We start from the raw sequence: 6000 nt of genomic DNA on the forward strand, positions 1-6000 counted from the left end.
GTCCACCAAGGCCAAGAGCCCCAGAGCATGCCCAACAGGCGGGCAAAAGCCCAGAAGTGATAAAGGGCAGAGTCAACCTCCACTCAGGGGCCACTCACACCAAGTCTCAGTAGCCCCAAATCCCTGCCGAAACCTGCATCCAGGCACCCCTGGAGACAGCCTGCTCATTCTCTACACCCCTACAACAGAAATTCTTGAAGCGTGCCAAGAAAATAAACATGATCCCAGAAAGAAAAATCAAAATACCTCCCACTCATGTATTGGATCATCACCTTGTCAGATATCCATGCTGTGAGCACATGGGTATGAAATAACCATGAGTGTTCAAGCGCGGAGATGGCTCTCCAGCACAACGAGGTGTCATCGCTGGCTGCAGGCACGCTGCCAGCCCTGTGACATCCCTGGCTGCAGGCACGCTGCCAGCCCCGCGACAGCCCCCATGCAGCCCAGACCCCTGCGGCAGGTGGGTCTGCAACAGCAGCCATGGCCAGCACGCGTTTCATGGCCAGCTGGTGAGTGGATATACAGCCACTGAGCCCAGCGCCAATGCCACCTGCATGCACTGAAGCTGTTTTGCAACATGGGAGGCTGGGAGGCCGGGAGGCCGGGAGGCCAGCGCTGGCTTGTGTTTCCAACTTGCCACTGCCCTAGTCAAGTCCTTTCACTTGCCTTGTGAGCATCGTCATGGATCAGCTGGGATCATCCTGCTTTGGATCACCTCATCAGTTCCTGCTGGGCAGAGCTGGAAACAAAGCACTGCTCTCAGCTGTAGGGAGACAGCAACCTGAGCCTTGTGCTACACCCCAGCCCCTGCCTGGCGTCTCCTCCCGGTGCACCGGGGATCCCATGTGCACCAAGGCCTGCAAGCTGCCCGTGCTGGGGCTGTTGAACACGCCTGCTGTTTCCCCTGGCTTTGGGGAAGATGGAATGAACTGTGCCTCGCGCTGCCAGCAAAGCCTATAGCAAAGGCAATAAGTCATCTGCTCCTCTCCCTCGCAGTGCACCCCTGTTTAATGAGACTATCCATCACTGGGGGTTTTTTTTAAGCTATCAGCATGGTTCAGGGTGAAAGACTCAGCCATCAGTCACGGGGACCTGTCAGTGCCTGAAGACGAAGGCAGAGGCACCAACTGCTTCCCAGGGCCCAGAGCAGCATTGCACTGAGCCCCCCCAAGCCCCCCACCTCTGCAATTTGGGGTGTAAGCACAGTGCCTCACCTCACCAATGGCACAGCCAGTCCCAGAAAGGCATCTGCTGCTATGCCACAGTGCTCAAGGATTTCTGAGCAGAGACCACTAATCCAGAGCCCGGGATAGGCCACCTTTCTGGCTGGGCCACCTTTCTGGCAGTGCCAGTGCTGCAGCACGGGGAAAGCTGCGTGCAGCAAAAAGCAGCCTCTGCCAGGGCCGTTCAAGGCTGCATACTGAAAAGGTCAGGCTGACACAGTGCAGTCTCTCGGTAAATGATCCCCCAGCCCCGCAGTGGTACCAGCCCCGTGCCATCCCTCGGCTTGTTTATTTTCTCTCTTGAAAAACGCCAGGGGAAGGGAAGCAGAGCAGCTCAGAAATGGGAAGGCGCAAGGGCAGTGGGATGAAAGGGGATGAAAGCAGATGGCAAGATGGGGAGGGACCAGAAATACCTGGAAGGCTTGAAGAGCAGAGAATCGGTCTAATATGCGAATAAGCGCATTTTCCACAGTGCTGCGCACCGCAGGAGGACAGGCAGGGGCTGCCTGACGGGTGGCTCCCGCACCATGAAATCAATCCCACCCAGCACACACAGGCATTTCTGCTGGAAACCACCGATCGTTCTGCCAGGAATCCTTCCTGGGTCTCGCTAAGCCACCTCTGATCAACACCCACAGTTTGCGAATGGAATTAGAGCAGTGATGAGTAAATTGAGACCTTTTTTTCAGAGTGGAAAAGAGCTTATGAAAGTGAGAAAATGCCAGGAATGACTGATTTTTAAGGAGGTGGGTGACATGGCTGTGAGCCAAGAGGAAGCTTGCACAGAGCAGCATTGGTAGCAACACGGTTCTCCGGTGTGCAGCCTGGCGCTGCATGCTGAAGACAACAGCCACAGGGACCACACACCATTGCAAGTTCATGTGTAAATAGCAATTTGTGACAGCACACAAGCATCTCTCCATAACATCCTTGAAGCGCAGGCTCAGCAATCCTCAAAGAGATTTGTTCAATGAGTGCTGAGTTTTGCAGGGTGCAGAAGCAGCCTTGGCCAGGGCACGGGGAGCTCCCACCCACCCTGGTGCACAGCCTTTGCTTGTAAAAGCCGGTTAAGCAGTTGTGCAGCATGGCTGGCATTGCACAAGAAACTGCAGCCCTGACCCCCTCCAGCCCCTGCACCGCCGGCAGTGCCCCGGCACACAGGGGGCAGAGCCTGGCTCAGCTCACCAGCACTCGCACTGGTGCGGCGGGGCTGGAGCATAAGCCCCTGGGCATGTCCCAGTCCAACAGGTGACAGCAGGACCGGCCCGAATGGCCTGTCCCCACCAGCTGCAGGGCAGAGAGATAGACCACATGGAGCCAGCACTTTCCTTGAGGTTCAGGGGTCCTGTACAGCCCCTTTTGCCAACAGCCAGGCTTTGCAAAGGCCACTGAGATGTTCCTCAAGGCACTGGGGCATGCAGCAGCCTTTGCACAAGAGGAGCTCACCAGAAGGGAGAGCAGGAGAGGGCCCACCAGGAGCCGGCAGCGGGGGCAGAGGTGTGCAGTCCCCTGCCTGCCTGCCCAGAGCTGAAGGCATTCAGGGCAGCGATCCCCCACGCGCTGCCCTCCCCTTCAGCCCTCTCGTGCCATCAGGGCTTTTACCAGCTCTGGGAAGATGGGGAACAGGACCCTGGAGCTAATCCAGGAAGCAGCCCCTGCCTTGGGCAGAAAGGCTCTTTGAGGATGCTAGAGAGCATCGTACATGGGCTCTTACACACAGGGGAGCTTTTGGTGATCACGGAGGGCTCTGCAGGCACAGAACAGAGACAGCACTAAGTAGGGGCACGTACACTGCACAAATCTGCCACCACACGTACAGAAAAGGAAGCAAATGCAAAGGCTTTACAAAAAGTCTTCATTTTTGGAGAACCATATGAGAAAAATCACTGTCCATGGTTACAGACGTTACATTATTGGTGTTACATGCTCAAACCCTTGGCTCCAGGCGTGAAGGCTTATACAGCTCATCCTCTCATCATCCTCAGAGCCAGGAAGCCACGCGTGTGGCTCAGGAAGGTCTCCATGACTCAGGGCTGTGTCATCCTGCCCAGTGATCGGCCCATCACACCCTCACGTGCACACAGCCCAACATGCGACCTGCCAGGGCCAGGCCCTGTGAGCAGTCAGGACACATTGCATGAGTTCATACGTGATGGTGACACCTGCGGGTGTCTCTGTGCTCACACACACAGTATACATACATCCATACATGCATGCATTCAAGCTCTGCTCTTCTGGGTTCACATGTGTCTAACCTGTGCCTCTATGCATAACTTTACATCGCAGGCTTACCTTGGGGGCGGGGAGCTGTAATTATGGAAATGGTGATTACATCTAACTTGCACAATTGGCACTTCACTTGAAACAGCAATGACTTCATCCCCTGACCCACAGTTTTCCCCGTGGATGTCAGCAGAAGCCAGATCAACTTGGGACTGTCCCTGGCTACAGGCCATAACCAGAATTAGAGGGGCATGTCCCAGACCACAGAGCTGGAAGGGGCTTCTCTGACTCTGCCCCTCACACCCCCATGCAAAGCCCCCAGCAGCTGTATGGCTCATCTGAGGGCCTGAGCTGCTGAGCAGTAATTCATTATTTGCTCAAAATAAGAGCTCAAGAGCCTGAGAGGAGGTTGCATGGAAGCATCTTTCAGCCTGGGACAAGGGCATGCTCCAGCACTGCCAAGGGGCCAATGCTAATTAATACAAAGTCATTACAACCAGAGCATACAGAGCTGGAGTCCCCCAAATGAGAGACTGAATATGCTTTGGACTGGGAAGACCACAAGTTTATTCCAAATTTGAGCCTTTCTGAGTGCACATCTTGCCCAGCCCTCTCCAGCCTCCCCATCTCCATCACTGCCAGATCTAACCCTGCAGCGGTGAGTGAAGCCATCACCCCCAGGAGCACCACCATCATCCCTCCAGGATAGCCTGGAGAGGCACCTCGCCCTGGAGCCGGCTCGTCTGGGGGCTGCCAGCCTCCCTCCTTCCGATCCCCCTGTGTAATAACACACTGCCACACTTGACAGCTTCCCTTATCTGCTGCCAGGCTGATCAGTTCTGGCTGTAATTTCATGCTGTTATAAGCAATCACACTTGTAAAGCAAAAATCATGGCTGTGTTTCGTAGCAGAGGATGTGAAGTCAGCTTTTAAGCGCTGGAGAAATCCCGGCTGGCAGCTCCTCCCTCCATCCCTCCGTCAACACCGGCTCGCCCCAGTGCCTGGGCATCCCCGCAGCCACCCCCTCCCCACACTCACTCCCCGCTGCACTCAGACCCTCTTCCCCATCCCAATCCCTCAGGCTTTTGCCGAAGCAGCAGCTTGCAGCACCCACACAGGGGCATGCAGAGATGTGCTCGGGGACGATCTCGGCATGCAGACGGAAAGACAAAGGACTCTGGGCAGCATCGGAGCCACACGCATGCTTTGCATTCACCGCAGACAATACATGCAATCATCACTGAGCCCTGACCAAGCCCAGGGCAGCACACAGGCTCTGGCACAGCAAGAAGTACAAACGTATTAAAGATGTCGGTGCAAAACTTTGCTTTTATGGCAGGGGACTTAAACAGCACAGTGCTGCTTCTCTCCTGAGCCTTCACTAGCCTTTTGCTGGGTCTCAAATCAGTCCTTTTGCACAAAGATGCAATGGGCAGGTCGTTGGGATCAGAAACCACCTTCCCCTCAAAACCAAGCACTTCTCCCACGGGATGAATCTGACCTTGGAAAGGCACTGCCTCATCTTCCCTGGGCTGGTGAGAGCAGCAGGGACCAGCCAGGACACAGGCAGGCGGCAAGTGATCCTCCAGCTCCCATCACACCCGCCACAGGGAGAAGATGGGAGCTGTGAGAGCTGAACCTCCTGAGGGCCAAGCAGGGCTATTTTTAGAAATAAAAGAGAGGTTTAAGACATTTGCAGCTGTGTTTTATAACAAGCCATTTGCAGACATGCCTATGGGGAAGGATTGCCCCAGGGAGACAGCACCAAACTGAAACCCTTGTGGCTCAGGGCTGGAAGGAGTGCGCCCTGTGCAGACCCTCGCCCCGGGGCCGCCCCAGCCTGGCATAATCAACCATGCCCCTGTGGGAAGCCAAGCCCTTGCTGGGGACGGTCCCGTGCTGCCCTGGGTGCTGGTTACAGCAGGAGGAGCAGCCAGCACCGGGCACCCTGAGTTTGCTCCGGGGCCCTTCCCACCATGCTCAGCCCTCACACAGGCAGCACACGGGGGAGGCAGCCAGGGCTCCCACCCTGCCATGCTGTCCCTGGGGAGCCCGGTGTGCCACACTCCCTCCCTCACCCACCCACTGGGGGAGCAGAGACTCCAGCAAGCACGTGAGGGCATTGCTGCAAAGATGGATAGGAAGTCCAGCTCTGCTGACAAAGCTCTCCTTCACTCCCCGCTTGGCTGCAGAGAGCTGGGATTTGGCACCCATCATCAGGACACCAATCCCTGAAACCCTCTCTCAAGCCAGCCCTGCTAGCACACAGCTACGCACCATTTGCACAGCATCAGCCCAGCCATCCTCAACCATGCTCAGCCACTCTCCACGCACAGCCCCCTCCACACCAGCAGCCTTCTGGGAGGTGCAGCCCCAGCCCTTTTTAATGGCTCTCAGGAACGAGCCCCAGGTGGACCCAAGCATCCCCAGCCAGGCTGTGTCCTGGACCTGCCTCTCAACTCTGAAGCATCCTCTGTGCTGTGCCGGCGCCGAGGAGAGGGTGGTCAGGCAGCAGCCACCCCGCAGGGGAGCTCAGGCAGTCACAGCCTGG

This window comes from Platalea leucorodia, assembly GCF_965183815.1.
Source record: "Platalea leucorodia genome assembly, chromosome: 12".
Taxonomy (NCBI): Eukaryota; Metazoa; Chordata; class Aves; order Pelecaniformes; family Threskiornithidae; genus Platalea; species Platalea leucorodia.